We start from the raw sequence: 22568 nt of genomic DNA on the forward strand, positions 1-22568 counted from the left end.
GATGTTACTCTACTGTTGATACTGGGGTCAAATGTGGCAAGGATTTTTTTTTGGGTTGCAAATAATTAAGCAAGTGTTTGCCTTGTTTGTGATTAAGCAGCAGTCCCATGCTGTATTATTAGAATCACCGAATCATACAGCACAGAAGGAGGCCATTTGGCCCATCGAACCTATACCAGCTCTTTGAAATAGCTGTCCGGTCAGTCCCACTGCCATGATCTTCCCCCATAACCCTGCATTTAAAAAAAAAAACTTTTAAAGTATTTATCCAATTCCCTTTTGAAAGTTACTATTGAATCTGCTTCCACCGCCCTTTCAGGCAGCGCATTCCAGATAACAACAACTCGCTGCATTAAAAAAAATTCTCCTCATCTTTCCACCCCCCCCCCCCCCCCCCCCCCACCCCTGGCTTTTGTGCCAATTTTTTAAAATCTGTGTCCTCTGGTTACCGACCCTTCTGGCAGTGGAAACAATTTCTCCCTAGCTATCGAAACCCTTCATAATTTTGAACACCTCCATTAAATCTCCCCTTAACCTTCTCTGTTCTGAGAACAACCCCAGATTCTCCAGTCTCTCCAGATAACTGAAGTCCCTCATCCCTGGTATCATTCTGGCCAATCTCCTCTGCATCCTCTCCAAGGCCATGACATCCTTCCTAAAGTGCGGTGCCCAGAATTGGACACAGTACTCCAGCTGGGGTCTAACCAGCGATTTATAAAGGTTTACCATAACTTCCTTGCTTTGTACTCTATGCCTCTATTTAAAAAAAAACAAAGGGATCCTTGACTTTATAACAGCCTTCTCAACATGTCCTGCCTCCTTCAAAGATTTGTTTATCCTATTTAAAAAAAAAAATGCTTTGTCTTAATAGGTCTCTTGTAAAAATTGATAAGCTTATAATGAAATGAGGCACATTTATGACTTGAAGTAATGAAGCCAATGCAGATTGTTTGACCTACTTTATCGACAGCAAGCCTTGTGAATAAGCAGTCCTCAGTATTAATATCAATGTCATGTTATTTGAACAAAACCTCTTATTGCTTTTGAATCGTGGTCTATTTGCATGTATATTTGTGTTATATATGTATTGCCCACGTGACCTGGGTAGGTCCAGTTCTATCATGGAATTTCAGCAGTCCTGCTCAAATTGTCATGTTCTGTCTTCTGTCTTATCTCTCTGATTACAAATCTTATTTTGGGTAAATATTTGTACGGAGCGCTTCGCACTGCCAGGGACAGATGGAGTGCCACTTGCATCAAGTGACGTAGAGCCAGTCAAGTGGCCACAGCAGTAAGATACCGCGTTGCTGATTTCTGAAGAGTGTAGAGTTGGCAGGCAGGTGACCTTGAAAGCTGCTGTTACTGCTGCTTTGGTGTCTGCAGATCGTTGAGTTAATGACTAAATTATTCCTGTTCCTTACTATAATGTGCAGTATGACTTGCTTTTTTTTTTCCCCCTCGATTTGTGGTAAACCTTGAGAGTGAAGTATCTGATGTCTGTCAGAGCATTGAGCCAGCGTTCTCCGCTTGTGACCGGAGAAACACCAAAACTGCCCATAGCTGGGGTCTCGAATGACCCACAGTGGAGATCCGAGGCAATTTCCCCAGTGGAGGGACAGGTGTCAAGGACAGAGGGTCTCCCACAGCTAGCTAATTTGGCATTCTAGAACTATAAGTGACTGTACTAATTATGCAGCCCTTGCATATATTGATTAATTTATGCACATTTTTCAAAACTTCCAGACACACACATCTTTTTAATCAGGTTGAAATTAGGAGTAAGCCAAGATACTTTCTAGAATTCAATATTCACAAGACCAGAGCTGTTCTGATCAGCTCCCACTAGAAGCTTTGTGCCTCAGTTGCTGATTCCATCTCCCTCCCCCACCTGCTCGTCCAGATTGAACCTAGAGGTGTACAGCCTAGCCTTTCTGTTCGAACCTGTACCCTCTCCAAGCCCAATCCTGAGGCACGGTGCCCAAAATTGAACTCGGTACTCCAGATGGGGGTCTGACTAAGGCTCAGTACAACTGAAGCATCACTTCCTCCCCCTTGTATTCCAGCCCCCTCGAGATAAAAGTCAACATTCCACTAGCCTTTTTGATTCCTTCTTGTACCCGCTCACTGGCTTTTAGTGATTTTGTGTACATGGACACCCAAATGCTTTTGCTCCTCCACAGCATCTTGGGGACACCATATTATGTGAAATGTGCTATATAAAGGTAATTGACAGTTGTGGCAGTGCCTTGCGGAGAGCTTGAAGACAGGGCCTTGTCTAAAAATAATGCCCTAGCATGGCAGCTGCATGTGTCAGTGAGAATCACTCCTGTCCTCCAGAATGAGTTGCATTATTAAATGGAAGTCACAGCGTTTCATGATAGTTTGAGATACTGTAGGAATGGGCGCAGTGTGTGTTAAATATTTAGCTTTCCTCTTGCTTGAAGGTGTCCCCTTAATCTGACATTGCACTTGCTCTATGTCAATGATGCTACTTTACGTTAGAAATTAGGCCCAGAAATTCGGCTCTCCATGGGTGAGTACGCGCTGGGTACTCACCCGTAGGCCGAATGGAAGTGCCGGTTTTCTGCATGCACTGCGCCTGCGTGGGAAACCGGCACTTCCGATCCTCTGAACGAAGAGGTTCAGAGGTCGAACGTGCGCGCAGGAGAGGCTGCGCGTGCGCTTTGAACTTGTTTTTTTTTGCAGGTTTTCCCGGGATCATAAGCCTGCAGTATTTAGAAATGTAAAAAGCAGGCGTAAGGCCTGCTTTTTACAAGGTAAGTGGTCAATTAATTAAAATTAAAACATTTTTTCCACAGGTTTATTATTTTTAAATACTTTAAAGCAAGGTAAGTTTATTTTTAGCCCCGTTAGAATATAAAATTATTTTTTTCAAAAATTTAAATTATTGTTTAAAATAGTTATTTAATGTAATTTATAGTTTATTTAAAAAGTGTGATTTAAAAAAAAAAAAAATTATTTGAAGGTTTACTGCTATTTTGGGGCCGTAGTATTCATAAGTTTTGACAGGTCTTCCTGTCAATCTTATGAATGGGCTTTTCCCTCCTCCGATTGGCTGCCCATGGCTCACGTGATCCCAGGGGATGCATCGAACTAACTACGCCCCTGGGACACGCAAGCACTGCGCGCCGGCAGCTGGGCCAGGCCCCGGATCGGAATTCCACGGGGCCCTACAGCTCGACTGCCGGCGCGCAAGGTAAGTGGAGGTCGGGGGCTTGCACCCGCGGGAAGCCCCCGACCCGAATTTTTGGGCCTATATTTTTTTTTAACCAACTTTTCTTCTATGAACTTGCTGACTGCTTGTCAAAAAATTCCCTCAAGTGTGTTAGGATGTTGGGTTAGATGAGTGAATAAGTGTCCTATTAACAAATCCTTCAGGCTGGATTTTGTCGTTGGGGGCGGGACTGCTGGTTGTCTGGTTTCGGTCCCGCCCCCAATGACGTCTGACCAACCAAAGGTATTTTCCCTTGATTGACCTTGTTAAGCCCGCCCTGCGAGCTTACCAGCCAATTAAGGGAACGCCGGTGACAGAGGACGTCAGCGTATGACGTTTCATCAGTCAAAAATTTTTTGACAAATGAATTGTCAGCATTTGACAGTTTTGAGAAGCTGTCAAACACTGAAAATCTCTGGTCTAAGGTGAGCCCTTGCACCGAAGGCGCACCAACACCTCTCTCCTCAGCAGAAAGCAGATGGCTGCTGCATCTGAGAATGCAGCAGCCATTCTGTCATCTCTGCCGTTGAGATGAGTCATCTCCGGATTCCCAAGGGTTGAAGTCTGCAGGAAGAAGCAACGGTAAGGAAACTTTTTCCAACACTTTACACTCACCTTTCATACTTACCTCTCCACACTTGCACCCATCACTCACCTCTACAGTGGACTTTTCGACCCCCCCCCCCCCTCCCCGCAGACACACTACTCGCCTTGCTGACCCTGGCGAGGTTCACAGCCGTCGGGAAGTCCGCACTTGCAGGGGTAAAATGGGGATAAGCCTCAAAACTGCCTGTTAACAGGCAATTAATTGGCTTTAATCCCCTTCCCGCTTCGAGGAGCCGGGGACCCGCCTTGAGGAGCCGGGGACCCGCCTTCCGGGAAGATGACATGGAGGCGGGTTGGGAGCTGGGTCGGTACCCGCTCCCGGTTTCTGCCATTTTCCCGGCAGTCCTGCCTCCATACCCGCTTCCCCAGGGCTGGGAAATTTCTCCCCTTAGTATTTGCTGTTTGCACCATGGGTAGAAGGGGTGAGCCTTTGGGTTAGTGGTAGCATGCCCGCTTCTGAGTCAGAAGGTGCAGGGTTTGAACCCCACTCCAGACCGTCCCGGTAAGTGGAGACTGAAGCTCTGACTCTGAATTCTGGGTTGAGATGCGGCGGTGTGGGTGGCCTCCCCTCATCCTATGGGTTGAGAGAGCCTGTAAAACCCTGGCACCCTATAAAGACCGGTATAAAGACAGTACGGCCCTGGCGCGTTCACGCCGCAGCCTGTCGGACTGTTAATTGGCCTACGAATCCTTTCACTACTCCACACTACCCTCCAAGGGAAGAGTGCAAAGATACGAAAATAACAACAACTAAGAACTACAAATGTTTGAGACTAGCTCGGGAAATAGGATTAAAACGGGAGTGGCTCGTTTGATATTTGATAGCAGAAAAGAAACGGAGACTGGTGGCTTGGATTAAGCCTCCCTCCTATTGTTGGGTGTGTGGTTGCTTGGAGAATGTTTATGTTGTGTGCTGCCTTCCTTCATGTGGGAGTGCAGGGGAGACAGTTAATTAAACAGTGAGCTTGTCCTGTTCTGTTACAGAATGGAAATAGTTGAGTGACGGTTGTATCTTGCATGGATACTTCACAAGGCAACTATACCCACATTACAGTCCCGGGAGTCAAGAGAATCCTGGATTCAAGACTGCAAAATAACTGAGCTTTATTTCCAGCTTTATGCTGTCATCTAGATCTGACTTTCTAATAGTTCTGAGAGTCTTATTGTACAGAATGACCTCTTAGAGGTTGCTGTGTCCTATAATTTAAATAATATTCAATAACATTTGAAGGATTCTTGGAAACCAGTGTACTTTTCCATAAGCTTTGCATTTTGAAAATGAAAACACTTGGTAAGATGTCTGATAATGCTGTACGTGTCAAACTCCTGCCAGTCTCATGTTCATGTACCAGTCATGCATTGTAAATTGCTTGTTTATAGTAAAGGAACATAAGAACATAAGAAATAGGAGCACGAGTAGGCCATACGGCCCCGCGAGCCTGCTCCACCATTCAATAAGATCATGGCTGATCTTCTACCTCATCTCCACTTTCCTGCACTATCTCCATATCCCTTGATTCCCTTAATATTCAAAAATCTATCGATCTCGGTCTTGAATATACTCAATGACTGAGCCTCCACAGCCCTCTGGGGTAGAGAATTCCAAAGATTCACCACCCTCTGAGTGAAGAAATTTCTCCTCGTCTCAGTCCTAAATGGCCGGCCTCTTATTCTGAGACTGTGACCCCTGGTTCTAGACGCCCCAGCCAGGGGAAACATCCTCCCCGCATCTACCCTGTCAAGCCCTGTAAGAATTTTGTATGTTTCAATGAGATCACCTCTCATTCTTCTAAACTCTAGAGAATATAGGCCTAGTCTACTCAATCTGTCCTCATAGGTCAATCCCCCCATCCCAGGAACCAGTCTGGTGAACCTTCGTTGCACTCCCTCTATGGCAAGTATATCCTTCCTTAGGTAAGGAGACGAAAACTGTACACAATACTCCAGGTGTGGTCTCACCAGGGCCCTATATAATCGCAGTAAGACATCTTTACTCTTACACTCAAATCCTCTTGTAATAAAGGCCAACATACCATTTGCTTTCCTAATTGCTTGCTGTACCTGCATGTTAACTTTCAGTAATTTGTGTACCAGGACACCCAGGTCCCTCTGAACACCAACATTTCCCAATCTCTCTCCATTTAAAAAATACTCTGCTTTTCTATTTTTCCTACCAAAGTGGATAACTTCACATTTCTCCACATTATATTCAATTTGCCATGTTCTTGCCCACTCACTTAGCCTCTCTATATCCCCTTGAAGGCTCCTTGCATCCTCCTCACCGCTTACATTCCCACCCAGCTTTGTATCATCAACAAACTTGGATATATTACATTTGGTCCCCTCATCCAAATCATCGATGTAGATTGTGAATAGCTGAGGCCCAAGCACTGATCCTTGTGGCACCCCACTAGTTACAGCCTGCCAACCCGAAAATGACCCATTTATTCCTACTCTCTGTTTTCTGTCCGTTAACCAATCCCCAATCCCATGAGCCCTAATTTTGTTTAATAACCTCTTGTGTGACACCTTATCAAAAGCCTTCTGAAAATCCAAATACACCCCATCCACTGGTTCACCCTTATCTATCCTGCTAGTTACAACCTCAAAAAAAAACTCCAACAGATTTGTCAAACACGAAGCCCTAGTATATACTTAAAATTGGACAATCATCTTTTTGTATGGTAGTAGCAAAAAACAAATCAAATGTCAATATCTAAGCCAGATATCCAGGCCAAAGCTTCCGGTGTAACAGCGAGGACATCTTGTAGGCTGCCTGTGAATTTCCTCTGAGGGCACTGCTCAATGATGTGCTCCAGGGTCTGATTAGGAGCTCCACAGTCGCTTGATGGGGACAATTACAGAGCATTGTCTAAGGGGCTCATTTTCAGAATGACAATCAGCAATCCTTTACATTACTTGCCCATGTAATACAATTCTTTGTCTGAAAATGGTCTTTTCAGTCGAATCAAGCCTGTTTAATGAAAGTAAAGACTTCCGCGGGTTGTACTTTTTTGACTAACAAGGTAAACATGAAAGTAGAAAAATGAACGAGAATTATGTCCAGGGATGATTGTCAGGAATTCGAGCAAAAATGTTGTTTTGCATTAGTTCAGTGAGCTTTTCAAATTGTGTTTCCTTTCCTCCCTCCTCCCCCATACTTCCCTCCCCCCACATACTTTCTGCAATAGTTATAAACATTCTCCTCCGAATAACTTGTATGTGTAACAGTTCAGCACAGAGAGAAACTTCCGATTCGACCGTGGGTTTAGCGAATCTTAAACCCCAAGCTTTCATTCCCAAAGGCGTTGTTGGTCAAGATGTTCACTTAGGTTGTGACCTTACAGCTGTTTCTTCAGACGCCTGTCTATCAGCCGTCTGTACGTTCTCTCTTTATTCTGACTTCAAGGTACGCACCCTCGCCCGGATACCCAGCACGGCCAGATTTGGCTGCCAGACAAGCCTCTTGCTGGTCTTTGGCTGCATAAATGGATTGTAATTCGAAGCCAATGGTGACTCAAGGGGGTCAAGAATTTAATATGTAGACATTTTAGTGCTGTAATAGTACTCTTGTGCTCTGTGCAAACTTCAGGGGGGGAGTTGCTGCAACATGACACCGATGTATAATCCAAAGCAGCAATAAGGCAGCATGTGCAGCGCAGCCAATACCATGCCATGATGGTTTGTTGTGTGATGAATCGTGTCAGGACAGGACATGCTGAACACACTTGGAGACAAATAAATCTGGAAAAAATGTGGAAAAAGTACTTTGTCCTTCAGATGTTCAAATCATTGTGAAATAGTTTCCAGGGCTGGTTGAAGTATTGCTTAAGAATAATTTTAACTCCCGACCTGCTGAGTGAAGTGGAGCTGCTAGAGTTGGTATAAATGCAGCAGTTAGTGCTGTAAGGCAGAGTGTCGTGTGATCCATTCTTAAACTAGAAAGCGCTTTCTGTTGAGGGGTATAAAGAGACATTAGAGAGTCGTGGTTGCTTGTGTCAGCCTTATGTGGGCAGTTATCTCTGTGGACTGGTATTTCTTGTGCTCGCTGGCCCACTTCAGCATGAGACACTTCCTGCAAACCATTGCAAGTCATCACAAAATTATTTTGTGGCCGGGAATGTTTTCAACCAGAACAGCCTGGACAGCAACGTGTACTGTTAGCATTTGCACAACCATACTAACAGAAGTTTCCTTGGGAACTTGGGGCAAGGGAGTTCCTTTGGAAACCAGGTGATCAAGATTGATCACTGAGATTGTTTCCACTGACAGGAGGGTCGATAACCAGAGGACACAGATTTGAGATAATTGGCAAAAGAACCAAGAGAGGAGATGAGAATTTTTTTTTACACGGCGAGTTGTTACGATCTGAACTGTGCTGCCTGAAAGGGCGGTGGAGGCAGATTCAACAGAAACTTTCAAAATGGAATTGGATACATACTTGAAAAGGAATTTTTTTTGCAGGGCTGTGGGGAAAGAGTGGGTAAGTGCGACTCATTGGAGAGCTCTTTCAAAGAGCCGGCGCAGGCGCGATGCTCCCTCTGTGCTGTAAGAGCCTATCAATTCAGATTACAACTGAATTTGATTTGTGTGCCTTCAATCATGTACACGGGGCATGCACGGTAATGTTCCAAAGCCCCTTTCGTGGGAAGACATGGAAATGTTTTATGTAGCTAGTGGAACGCAAAGGCAAGACCCAAGGATTTAGGCAGGCACAGGCACGATGGGCCGAACGACCTCCTTCAGTGCTCGATAATTCTGTGATTCCAGTCTTCAGTGAAATACATTTTTCAAAGTCCTTTCTTCCAATATCAAAGGCTCCATGAAGTCTTGTGATAGAGTACATGCCACACCCGCTCATCGAGTGTTCACTGTTTTAATTCAGCTGTGTCTGCTGAAATTTTAGTGTCGGTTGTGGCTCAGTGGGTAGCACACTCGCCTCTGAGTCAGAAGGTTGTGGGTTCAAGACCCACTCCAGAGACTTGAGCACATAAAGCTAGGCTGACACTCCAGGGCAGTGCCGAGGGAGTGCTGCACTGTCAGAGGTGTCGTCTTTCAGATGAGACGTTAAGCCAAGTCCCCGTCTGCTCTCTCAGGTGGACGTAAAAGATCTCATGGCACTATTTCGAAGAAGAGCAGGGGAGATCCCCGGTGTCCTGGCCAATATTTATCCCTCAATCAACATCACTAAAACAAAATATCTGGTCATTATCACATTGCTGTTTGTGGGAGCTTGCTGTGTGCAATTTGGCTGCTGCGTTTCCCACAGGGGAAAAAAGTACACTCCAGTACTTCATTGGCTGTAAAGCACTTTGAGATGTCCGGTGGTCGTGAAAGGCGCTATATAAATATAGCTGTGAAGTGCTAGATTGTATAAATGCAGAGATTAGACAAGCATGTAGCAAAGGCAGAGTGGTTTTAATGGGGGATTTTAACTTTCGTATAGATTGGGATAAGCAGAAAGGTAGTGAATTTCTTGTGTGTCCGGGATAGTTTTCTACAACAATATGTCCTTGAGGCAACAAAGGGGCATGCCATATTAGATTTAGTAATGAGTAATGAGCCAGATTTAGTTAACAGCCTAACTGTGCGTGAACATTTATCCAATAGCGATTATAACATGATCGAGTTCAACGTAGCGTTTGAAAGGGAGAAACGCGAAACAGCTACTAATATTCTAGATTTAGGTAAGGCCAACTTCAAAGGGATGAGACAGAGACTGTCCACAGTAAACTTGGCAAATCTGTTAACTGACTGAAGATCTGTGGGAGATGTTCAAAAAATAATTTAAGGTGATACAGAACCAGTTTATACCCCTGAGGGGCAAGAGCGCCACTTGCCAAAAAAAACAGCCATGGACGACTAAAAAGGTAAGGGACAGCATAAAACTAAAAATAAATGCATACAAAAATGCAACAAATAGCACAGACCCTGGCAAATGGGAAAGATACAAAGAACAGCAAAGGGTCACAAAACAGATAGTAAGAGCTACAAAAAGGGAGTATAAAAAGAAACTTGTAAGGGATATCAAAAGCAACTTAAAGCATTTTTGCAATTATATTAGGAAAAGGAGGGTGGTCAGGAGCAATGTTGGCCCCTTAAAAACTGAAAGCGGTGATGTTGTCAATGAAAAGGAAATGGTGGACATGTTGAATAATTACTTTGCGTCAGTATTTACAGTAGAAGAGGATAGCATGCTGGAAATCCCAAGGAACCTAATATTCAATCAGGGACAGGGACTCAATAAAATTAACATAAGTAAAATAACAATAATGAAGAAAATAATGGCACTGAAGAGTGACAAATCCCCAGGACCAGATGGTTTCCATCCCAGGGTTTTAGAGCACATTGTAGATGCCTTAACTATAATCTTCCAAAGTTCACTCGATTCAGGAACCGTTCCTTTAGATTGGAAAATTGTGCATGTCACTTTGCTATTTAAGAATGGTGAGAGGGAAACCAGGGAATTATAGACCAGTTAGTCTAACGTCTGTTGTTGGGAAATTGCTAGAGTCTATAATTAAGGATTTTGGGGGCGATTTTGCCAGCCCTGGGGAGGTGGGTATGGAGGCAAGCCGTGGGTCTGCGGGGGTCGGATCAGCCGAGATGTCCGGTGTGCAGATGAGTGTTGGGTGCATGTGTGCAGAGGTAAGTGTGAGGTGTGTGTAAAGTGTTTTAATAAGTTTTACTTACCTTTTGCTTCTTCCTCCAGGCTTCCTCCCTTCAGGTCTCGGGAGTCCCTCATCTCACCGGCAGAGAAAGCAGAATGGCCACTGCATTCTCCAATGCAGCAGCCTTCTGCTTTCTGCTCAGGACAGACCTCTAACTGAGCCTGTGTCCCAGGACTCAACTTAGAAGACAGATTGTCAGTGTTTGACAGCTTCACAGAGCTGTCAAACGATGACAATTCATCTGTCAAAAGCTCTTGACAGATGAAACGTCACTCGCTGATGTCACCAGTAACCGGCTTTCCCTTAATTGGCCTGCTAAACCCGTTGGGCGGGCTTAACAAGGTCAGTCAAGGGAAAATAGCATGTGTCGGCTGGATGTCGATGGATGCGGGACTAAAACCCGACGAGCAGCAATCCCACCTCCGTCACGTCCCCATTAATAAAATCACCCTCGGGGTGACTGAACACCACAAATTTTCAGTTGATCAGAGAGCCAGCATGGATTTGTAAAAGGTAGGTCATGCCTGACAAACCTAATTGAATTTTTTGAGGAGATGACTAATGTAGTGGACAGGGGAATGTCTATGGATGTTATTTATATAGACTTCCAGAAGGCATTTGATAAAATCCCACATAAGAGACTGTTAACTAAGGTAGAAGCCCACGGAATTGAGGGCAAATTATTGACCTGGCTAGGAAATTAGCTGAGCGGCAGGAGACAGAGAGTAGGGATAATGGGCAGGTACTCCAATTGGCAGGATGTGACTAGTGGTGTCTCCCAGGGATCTGTTTTGAGGCCTCAACTATTCACAGTATGTATTAATAACTTGGATGATGGCACAGAAAGACATATATCCAAATTTGCCAATGGCACAAAGATAGGCGGCAGTGTAGATGAAAGCATAAAATTACAAAGGGATATCCAACAGATTAAGTGAATGGGCAAAACTGTGGCAAATGGATTTCAATGTTGGCAAATGTGAGGCCATCCACTTTGGACCTAAAAAGGATAGAACAGGGTACTTTCTAAATGGTAAAAAGCTAGAAACAGTGGAGGTCCAAAGAGACTCGGGGGGTCCAGGTACATAGATCATTAAAATGTCATGAACAGGTACAGAAAATAATCAAAAAAGCTAATGGAATGCTGGCCTTTATATCTAGAGGACTAGAATACAAGGGGGCAGAAGTTATGCTGCAGCTGTACAAAACCCTGGTTAGACCACACCTGGAGCACTGGGAGCAGTTCTGGGCACCACACCTTGGGAAGGATATATTGGCCTTGGAGTGAGTGCAGCGTAGGTTTACCAGAATGATACCTGGACTTTGAGGGTTAATTTACGAGAAGAGATTACACAAACTAGGGTTGTTTTCCCTAGAATTTAGACGGTTAAGGGGTGATCTGATCGAAGTTTTCAAGATATTTTGGGGAACAGATAGGGTAGATAGAGAGAAACTATTTCTGCTGGTTGGGGAGCCTAGGACTGGGGGCAGAGTCTAAAAATTAGAGCCAGACCTTTCAGGAGTAAAATTAGAAAACACTTTTACACACAAAGGGTGGTAGAAATTTGGAAATCTCTTCCGCAAACGGCAGTTGATGCTAGATCAGTTGTTAATTTTTAATCCGGGATTGATAGCTTTCTGTTAACCAAAGGTATTAAGGGATATGGGTCAAAGGCGGGTATATGGAGTTAGGGCAGATCAGCCATGATCTCATTGAATGGCGGAACAGGCTTGAGGGGCTCAATGGCCTCCTCCTGTTCCTATAATGCTTTTCATGGCCTCAGGATGCCCCAAAGCACTTTACAGCCAATGAAGTACTTTTGAAGCGTAGTCACTGTTAATGTAGGAAACACGGCAACCAATTTGCGCACAGGAAGCTCCCACAAACAGCAATGTGATAATGACCAGATCATCTGTTTTAGTGATGTTAGTTGAAGGATAAATATTGGCCCCAGGACACTGGGGAGAACTCCCCTGCTCTTCTTTGAAATAGTACCATGGGATCTTTTATGTCCACCTGAGAGAGCAGACGGGGCCTCGGTTTAACGTCTCATTTGAAAGACGGCACCTCCGACAGTGCAGCGCTCCCTCAGCACTGCACTGGAGTGTCAGCCTAGATTTTGTGCTCAAGTCTCTGGAGTGGGGTCTGAACCCATGACCTTCTGACTCAGATGACAGTGCTGCCACTGAGCCCTGGCCAGCACCTGAATTCATTGAGTTGTTGGTGCCTGCTGTGTTCAATCTGAAAGTGCATATTTGTAAATTCAATCAGCCGCAGAGGGGAAAAAAAGTTTTACAAAAGAAACGTGTCTACTTGCAGTCATGTTTGTCTAAGGTTTGTGACGATTGTAGAATTTAACTCTTTGATTACTGAGACTGAAGGCCCAGGATATATGTTTCTCCGAGATAACTTGAGCCCTTTGATCCATCCAAGGGACTTGCACAGTACAAATTCACTCACTCATGCATTCATCAAGATAGACATTGAAACCAAAACAAGCGAGGGAGGTTATAAAGTGTGATGTAAGCTTGGTTTGAGGACAAGAGTCTTTTGGGTTTTGAACTGGCTGAGAGGGAGAGCTAGAAACGTTGGTGTAGTGTGGGAGGATGCTTGGTACAGCTGTGAGCTGTCTCCATAGTCGCCATCTCATAGCTCTTCCATAAAGCTGCGCGCTTGAGTGCTTTTGGCAATTTTCTGTCCTAGGCATCAATTCAGGGTGGTTTAGTTCAGATCAATTTGTTTCAAGGAGTTGAGTGACCAACAGTTTTTGGGCGTCTGCTTGATAAACTATTACAATAAGGAAACCCTGGGTGGGAAGCGTTACCCTCGCCCCAGGGGATCAGAGTTTGAATCCAGCTGCTAAGAGTCGAAAGTGACATTTAATTTAGGTAATCTGAGTTTTCATCCTCCAGATTTGGCAATTCATAGTACGGAGTTTTGGGAAAATAGGAGCGCTGATGGAGACTGCGTGTTTGAAATGAGTGCATCGGGTTAGTGAAAAGCTGAAGAGCGCAGTTTGTTAGATTTGACTGCATATTCTGACTTCATTGACTTGGACAACTTGACTTTTGAATTTTTTTGTTGAGGTTGAGAGAGAATTATGCACATTAAAGGGGAACACTGACGATAACATACATTTTTGAAAATTCCCATTGCAATAAAAAGTAACTTAGAGGGCTCTCCTAACTGCTAAGAGAAACCCTGTCTTACAAATCATCGCACATGTGCCATTTTGGGTGTGAAACTCGTAACGTTCCCTGTAAACTGCAGCGCTCCAGGGGTCCTGTGCAGCCGGCGTGCCCGCTTTTAATGGTATTTTGAATGGTCCACAAAGCCTGTTAAAGGGGCCATCTGGCCACCTCAAAAAATTACAGGAAACATTGGTTGAGAGCATCAGTAAGTTAGCAGTGCATTCACTGTACAAGGGTTAGCGAAGGGTGTGAAGCTGTTTTGACTTTGAACCAATAAGGAATGGACTTACATTTCTATAGCACCTTTTGTGACCTCAGGATGTCCCAAAGTGCTTCACAGACAATTAAGTACTTTTTGCTGAACTTGTGGACTGGAAATCGAGTGCCTCGGCCCGAGCTGACTCTGCAGTGAAATGGAGTGAGACTTCCTCCTGCAGGGTGTTTTTAAAAAATTCGTTCATGGGATGTGGGCATCGCTGGCAAGGCCAGCATTTATTGCCCATCCCCAGTTGCCCCTGAGAAGGTGGTGGTGAGCCGCCTTTTTGAACCGCTGCAGTCCGTGTGGTGAAGGTACTCCCACAGTGCTGTTAGGGAGGGAGTTCCAGGATTTTGACCCAGCGACGATGAAGGAACGGCGATATATTTCCAAGTCAAGATGGTGTGTGACTTGGAGGGGAACTTGGAGGTGGTGGTGGTGTTCCCATGCGCCTGCTGCCCATGTCCTTCCAGGCGGTGGAGGTGCTGCTGAAGAAGCCTTGGCGAATTGCAGCAGTGCATCTTGTAGATGGTACACACTGCAGCCACGGTACGCCGGTGGTGGAGGGAGTGAATGTTCGTGTTGGTGGTGAGGTGCCAATCAAGTGGGCTGCTTTGTCCTGGATGGTGTCGAGCTTCTTGAGTGTTGTTGGAGCTGCACTCATCCAGGCAAGTGGAGAGTATTCCATCACACTCCTGACTTGTGCCTTGTAAGTGGTGGAAAGGCTTTGGGGAGTCAGGAGGTGAGACACTCGCTGCAGAATACCCAGCCTCTGACCTGTCCTTGTTGCCACAGTATTAATGTGGCCGGTCCAGTTAAGTTTCTGGTCAATGGTCACCCCCAGGATGTTGATGGTGGGGGATTCGGTGATGGTAATGCCATTAAATGTAAAGGGGAGGTGGTTAGACTCTTGCTTGTTGGAGATAGTCATTGCCTGACACTTGTGTGGTGTGAATGTTACTTGCCACTTAACAGCCCAACATGTACAACAACAACAACAACTTGTATTTAAATAGTGCCTTTAACGTAGTAAAACGTCCCAAGGCGCTGCACAGAAGTATTCCAAGACACAAAAAATTGACACCGAGCCACATAAGGAGAAATTAGGGCAGGTGACCAAAAGCTTGGTCAAAGAGGTAGGTTTTAAGGAGCTTCTTAAAGGAGGAAAGTGAGGTAGAGAGGCGCAGAGGTTGAGGGAGGGAATTCCAGAGCTTAGGGCCCAGGCAACAGACGGCACAGCCACCAATGGTTGAGCGATTATAATCAGGGATGCTCAAGAGGGCAGAATTAGAGGAGCGCAGAGATCTTGGGGGGTGGGGGGGGGGGTGGTTGTGGGGCTGAAGGAGATTACAGAGACCGGGAGGGGGCGAGGCCATGGAGGGATTTGAAAACCAGGATGAGAATTTTGAAATCGAGGCGCTGCTTAACCGGGAGCCAGTGTAGGTGAGCCTACATTGTAGCCCATACCTGAATGTCGTCCAGGTCTTGCTGCATGCGGGCATGGTTTAGTTTAGTTCCTCCTTGCGGGTTTAGCTCCTCCACGCTGTGTCCTGACTCCGGATTCAGACTGTGTTCACCTTGTAACTGCGACGTCGATGGAACGTGGACTCACATCAATGCTACAGTTATAATCTGAATCCACTGAAAGCCTCTTCTTGCAAAAGATAGGAGAGCTTGTAAATGGCATTTTACAGTAACTAGGGAAACATTTTTCTCCTGCAATAAAGGAATTTCACTGAAGTTGAGGAATATAAGGCATAGTGTGAGTGAATCTGCTTTGGAATAAGAATGGATACCAGGATTGATTATGCAGAGCTATTCAGCTGCCCTACATTTTAAAGTCCCCGACCCCCAGAACATTTATTGTAGTCACACTATATTTAGTAAGGAATGTGAAACATGTTTTGGTAAGAAATAACTTGTATTTATACAGCATTTTATTTTGCCTTTAGGACATCTCGGAGCTTCAGGTCCAATGAATTATTTGTTTTGAAGAGTAGTCACGATTGCTATGCAGCCGAACATCACAACAGCATTACGTAAGTAATGTCTATTGCACATTCAGAGGTATTTTGCTTTGTCCCAACAAGGACTTTCATAAGGCTTTCAATAAGGTCCCGCATAAGAGATAAGGTTCCGCACAAGAGATTAGCGTGCAAAGTTAAAGCACATGGGATTGGGGGTAAAGTACTGACTTGGATAGAAAACTGGTTGACAGACAGGAAGCAGAGAGTTGGAATAAACAGGTCTTTTTCCGAGTGGAAGGCAGTGACTAGTGGGGTACCACAGGGATCGGTGCTAGGACCCCAGTTATTCATTCACAACATATATTAATGATCTAGGCAAGGGAACTAGATGTAATATCTCCAAGTTTGCAGACGACACAAAGCTGGGTGGGCGTGTGTGCTGAGAGGAGGATGCAGGGAAACTTCAGTATGATTTGGACAGGTTGGGCGATTGGGCAGTTGCATGGCAGATGCAGTATAATGTGGATAAATGCAAGGTTATCCACTTTGTTGGCAAAAACAGGAAGGCAGATTATTATATGAACGGCAATAGGTTGGGAAAAGGGGAAGTGCAACGAGACCTGGGTGTCCTTGTGCACCAGTCGCTGAAGGTAAGCATGCAGGTGCAGCAGGCGGTTAAGAAGGCAAATGGTATGTTAGCCTTCATAGCGAGAGGATTCGAGTACAGGAGCAAGGATGTCTTGCTGCAGTTGTACAGGGCTTTGGTGAGACCACACCTTGAATATTGTGTGCAGTTTTGGTCGCCTTATCTCAGGAAGGATGTTCTTGCCATGGAGGGAGTGCAGCGAAGATTCACCAGACTGATACCTGGGATGACAGGAATGATGTATGAAGAGAGATTGGGTCGATTAGGCTTATATTCGCTAGAGTTTAGAAGAATGAGAGGGGATCTCATTGAAACTTATAAAATTCTAACAGGACCAGACAGACTAGATGCATGAAGGCTGTTCCTGATGGCGGGGGAGTCCAGAACCAGGGGTCACAGTCTAAGGATAAGGGGTAAGCCATTTAGGACTGAGATGAGGAGGAATTTCTTCACCCAGAGAGTGGTGAACCTGTGGAATTCTCTACCACAGAAGGCAGTTGAGGCCAATTCGTTAAATATATTCAAGAAGGAGTTAGATATATTTCTTAAGGCTAAAGGGATCAAGGGATATGGGGAGAAAGCAGGGACCGGGTACTGAATTTGGATGATCAGCCATGATCGCATTGAATGGCGGAACAGGCTCGAGGGGCCGAATGGCCTACTCCTGCTCCTATCTTCATCTTCTAAAGAGCACTACGCCATTAGAGAATTATTCATTGTGGTTTCAAGTGAGTGCCAATTTGGTACCCAATCATTGGCTGTTTGTGCTAAGGACCTTCTCCCAATAGGAAATGGGTTGCGATTGATGTGTGTATTCCATGTAAGGCCATTACATGGGACTTTCTTCTCATGAAACCCAAGTAGGATTGAAATCCGAGTGTCAGAGGTGAAGACACAGCTTGCTAACCCATTGGTTTTGGAGAAAAACAAGAAAGACTTGCATTTCTATAGCGCCTTTCACAACCTCAGAACATCCCAAAGCGCTTTACAGCCAATGAAGTACTTTTTTGAAGTGTAGTCACTGTTGTAATGTAGGAAACGTGGCAGCCAATTTGCACACAGCAAGCTCCCACTAACAGCAGTGTGGTAATGACCAGATAATCTGGTTTTTTAAGTGATGATTGAGGGATAAATTTGGTCAGTACATCAGGGAGAACTCTCCTGCTCTTCTTCAAAATAGTGCCGCGGGATCTTTAACGTCCACCTGAGAGAGCAGACGGGGCCTCGGTTTAACATCTCATTGGAAAGACGGCACCTCCGGCAACGCAGCATTCCTTCAGTACTGCACTGGAGTGCCAGCCTAGACCTTTGTGCTCAAGTCTCTGGGCAACCTTCTAACTCGGTGGCGAGAATGCTACCCACTGAGCCACGACAGCCACCCAATCCCCATCAGCAATCCTCTCTCATTCTGTACTGCTGCAGCTTGTGGTTATAGTTTACAGTCTCTCTCGTGGAACATTTGAACCTTCTATTTAAAAAAAAAAACATTTAAAACTTTATTCCGAATCCTATCCAGAGTGTCCTGACCCAAGGTGGGACCGTAGTGGAGGAACGGAGAATATTGGTTGGGGAAAAACTTTTAAGTAAAGTTTTCACATACAAGGGATTGAGTTCCAGACAATGGTCCCATTGATTAAAACGCTCCACAGGACAGGGATTTGTTGTGTCATTGCTTCCAGGCTGACTCCTTAAGATTATCGCAGAACTTTGAGGTGCTGTGGTCTGGTCTACCCGACTTTGAACTGTGCGACCCTAAGGAGCGAGGAATGGATTTTCCCCTTCAACCTGCCACAAATTGGGCTGCAATCACTAAGTGAGTATCTACTCTGAAGAGTCTGAAGCAGTAAAATTCCTTAAGTGATAAGTGGAGCACAGATTCCTTGAGGCTTTCTCTTCCTGAAATAGCTTCTGCAGCCGACTTTGCCAATTGTTTGACATCCACGGAGGTCAATGCTTGTAACTGAAGAGAGTTTGAAATGCCCATTGATCAGTGCGCATCAATGGTCGGGAGCATCGCAGTCAAGTTATTGGCTTTATTTGACTAACGCTGAACATAATGCACTATTTGTCCGATTCTGCGCTACTGCCCAAGTGATTTTATCACTGCTTTTTCTTAGGACAGGGAGTTACTATTCTGTAATGGGGAGTGTAATCGGCAAAGAATGTTATTTTTGATGACTCACCATATCCTTGATGATGATGATTCAATGAAGCTAAGCATGCTTTCCATCAGTAGCTGTTGGGATAAAAATGAGTGCCCGTTTACTGTAACCCGATTTCTACATCCTGTGTATTCAGTTCTACAACTTCCCAAATCTGCAGGCATATCCTACTTTACTGAGTTCTGTGGTTATTATTTAGGTGTCGGCCTTGACTCAGTGTTGTGGCTTCTGAGTCAGTAGGTCGTGCGTTCAAGCCCCACTCCAGAGACTTGAGCACATAATCTCAGTTACACTTCAGTGCCGTGCTGAGGAAGCGCTACTGTGTCCGAGGTGATGTCTTTCGTCTGCCCTCTCAGGTGGATGTAAAAGTTCCCACGGCACTATTCAAAGACGAGCAAGGAAGTTCACCCCAGTGTCCTGGCCAATATTTATTCCTTAACCAATACCTAAAACCGATTATCTGGTCATTTATCACATTGCCGTTTGTGGGAGCTTGCTGTGCGCGAATTGGCTGCTGCGTTTCCCACATTACAACAGTGACTACACTTCAAAGGTATTTAATTGGCCGTGAATTGGGATGTCCTGAAATCATGAAAGATCGTAATAGAAATGCAGATTTGTTCTTCCAGTGTTGATGATCATGACTCCGATTTCACAGTGGGGCCAAGAGATTCTTTCATTTCTTGCCTGAGATTGTAAGTGAGAGAAGTCGATCAACTTTGCTTTGAAGCCAGCCTGCCGAGGAGATGATGGGCTGTTATGACTTGTGATTGTGTAACAGGTTCTCATTGTGTCATGGCTCAAGAAGCTGATGTTAATCATCAGTAAAGGTTGTGACTATGAGGCCTGAATTTGATCCTTTCCTGTGGATGGAGCAGTGTTTTGATTGAAGAGCACTGGTTGAAAGGGATAAGCTGGAAAAGCAGCCAATTTCCTTTCAATAGCCTTTTGGAGACTGTGAACAATCCCTGAAGCAGTTATTATGGGCATACAACAGCAGTAGGATTGACAACCTTCTCGAATTGGTCGGGAAACTGCCGGGTATTGCTGTGAGCAACCCGGGAGAAATATTTGGAAGCGCGCCTGGAGATCACTGCAAGTAGCCCGGCTCCTCCTCGACTCTGCACAGCTGCACCCATAACGAACATGGAGTGTGTCTGTGCACCGTGGCCACTCCGTGCACACATTAGGAAGATGAAGAGTGTCAGCATTGAGATTGGAGATGTGAGGATGAAGAGTGTCAGCAACTCATACCGAATTTCTCCCCCAAGATGTCTTAATGCAATTATATAGGGCCCTGGTGAGACCACACCTGGAGTATTGTGTACAGTTTTGGTCTCCTTACTTAAGGAAGGATATACTTGTCATAGAGGGAGTGCAACGAAGGTTCACCAGACCGGTTCCTGGGATGGGGGGATTGTCCTATAAGGACAGATTGAGTAGACGAGGCCTATATTCTCTAGAGTTTAGAAGAATGAGAGGTGATCTCATTGAAACATACAAAATTCTTACAGGGCTTGACAGGGTAGATGCCGGGAGGATATTTCCCCCTGGCCGGGGAGTCTAGAACCAGGGGTCACAGTCTCAGAATAAGGGACTGGCCATTTAGGACCGAGATGAAGAGAAATTTCTTCACTCAGAGGGTGGTGAATCTTTGGAATTTTCTACCCCAGAGGGCTGGTGAGGCTCAGTCGTTGAGTATATTCAAGACAGAGATTGATAGATTTTTGAATATTAAAGGAATCAAGGGATATGGGGATAGTGCGGGAAAGTGAAGATGAGGTAGAAGATCAGCCATGATCTTATTGAACGGCGGAGCAGGCTCGAAGGGCCAAATGGCCGACTCCTGCTCCTGTTTCTTATGTTCTTATGATCCTACAGCTAATGCAGAGAATAGACTTTCATTCCATTTAAAACTTGGGACTGGATTCGAATTGTAGTCCGAGTGGTGAAAGGAAATAGGCCGGTCTCGTGCACCTACCAGTTCAGCGCGTTTTAATGATATAAATCGTCTCGGAAGCAAACAAAAAGCCAGTCTCAGAGTTAAGTTGACAAAGGCTCGTGCTTTTAATATCCATGCTAATCAGTAGTAACAACTGGTGTGTGTTTACACAGTGTACAACAGTTACATCACTGGACTAGTCCATTGGCCTGGACTAATAATCCAGAGAACATGGGCTCGATTTTCCAAGCCCCAAGGAGGCGGGTTTGGAGGCGGGAGCGGTGGGAAAATTGCAGAATCGGGGGGCAGGAACCCATCCCGCCCCCAACCCGCCTCCGTGCCAATGTCCCAGGAGGCGGGTACCCGACCTGTGCTGGGAGCTGCCTCCCCGAGGCGGGAAGGGGATTAGTGCCAATTAATTGCCTGTTAACAGGCAGTTTTTTGCCTAATCCCTATTTTTAGCCCTGGAGTGTGGGCTGTCCGACGGCTCTGAACCACGCCAAGTTAGCGAGGCGGACTGTCAGTCTGCAGGGGTTGGAGGGGTCGAGATGTCCATTGTGCAGGTGAGTGATGGGTGCATGTGTGCAGAGGTAAGTGTGTGAGGTGTGTGTAAAGTGTTTTAATAAGTTTTACTTACCTTTACTTTCTCCTGCAGGCTTCCTTCCTTCAGTTCTCGGGAGTCCCTGAGCTCACTGGCACAGAAAGCAGAATGGCCGCTGAACTGTCAAAAGCTGCAGCCTCTGCTATCTGGTCTGGAGAGATCTCTAACTGAGTCTGAGTAGAAGGACTCAAGTTAGAAGACAGATTGTCAGTGTTTGACAGCTTCACAGAGCCGTCAAACGCTGATTTTTCATCTGTCAAAAGCTCATGACAGATGAAATGTCAATCACTGACGTCACCAGTAACCAGGTGTCCCTTAATTGGTCTGCTGAGCCCGCTGGGCGGGCTTAACGAGGTCAATCAAGGGAAAGTAGCGATGGTTGGCCACAAGTCGATGGAGGCGGGACTACAACCCAAAAAGTGGGAGTCCCACCTCCAAAAGCTCCCCATTGACAAAATCGAGCCCCATGAGTTCAGATCCCACCATGGGAGTGTGAGAATTTTGAATTCTGAAATTATAAACTGGCAAAAGTGAACGTGAAGCTGCCGGACTGGTTCACTAATGTCCTTTAGGTCCAGCCTATATGTGACTCCAGTCCCACACCAACGTGGTGACTTCTGACTGTGCTCTGAAGTGGTTGAGCGGGCCACTCGGTTGCGTTAAAACCGCCACTAGCGGCTCAAGAAGAAGGCCCACCATCATCGCCTTTTCAGGGTATCTAGGGATGGGCAGCAAACGCTGGCCTTGCCTGCGACGCCCACACCCCCGAGAGTGAATAAAGGGGAAAAAAAAACACCGAACCCGGCTACTTCTTCGGTTTTGTTTGTGTAACAAATGCAAGGTGGAGTTGTGTAAAGCAAGACGCTACTGCTGTTTTCTACAGAAGACGCATTTATTCATCGGCCAGACATGGGCTCGTGAATTCAGCTGCTGCAACGTGTAAAATTAGCTGGGTAGATATTCAAACGTGTTGCCGCCAAATGGAAGAGAATTAAATCAGCTGGCAGTACATCGGAACAAAAACCTGCCCCTAGTAACTCCAAATCCTATGAGTTACGATTTCCAGGACAGATTTAAAATCTGACCAGGAATATATTACACTCCGGTTATTGGCTCAGTCTGCACGCCAATATCCGCATTTATCATCTTTCCCTTTGTTTCTTTTGGTCTGTAATCATCCTCAAAAACTTGACGTTGCACAAAGACGTAAGTATGGGATGAAAACATTTACGGTTAGTCAGTTAAAACTGTAACCAGAAGCCTGCTGTGAAGCCCGTGGTGAAACATCTG

The 22568-nt window shown here is 45.4% G+C and overlaps 1 protein-coding gene across 7 annotated transcripts in view; it reads left to right on the top strand.

Annotated features, from left to right (window-relative positions):
* The window catches only part of rassf8b (Ras association domain family member 8b), a 183090-nt gene that overhangs the window by 104637 nt on the left and 55885 nt on the right, over nt 1–22568 (top strand). For 5 of the 7 annotated variants that reach the window (XM_086009939.1, XM_086009936.1, XM_086009935.1 and 2 more), the window contains exon 2: nt 15913–15999. The exons of the other annotated variants lie outside the window; for them this stretch is intronic. The gene's annotated coding sequence lies outside the window, so the exon portion shown is untranslated. The remainder of the gene's footprint in view (nt 1–15912; nt 16000–22568) is intronic. 7 annotated transcript variants of the gene reach the window in all.

Source organism: Somniosus microcephalus, chromosome 17 (assembly GCF_052327205.1).
Source record: "Somniosus microcephalus isolate GS21.2 chromosome 17, FLI_Smic_1.0, whole genome shotgun sequence".
NCBI lineage: Eukaryota > Metazoa > Chordata > Chondrichthyes > Squaliformes > Somniosidae > Somniosus > Somniosus microcephalus.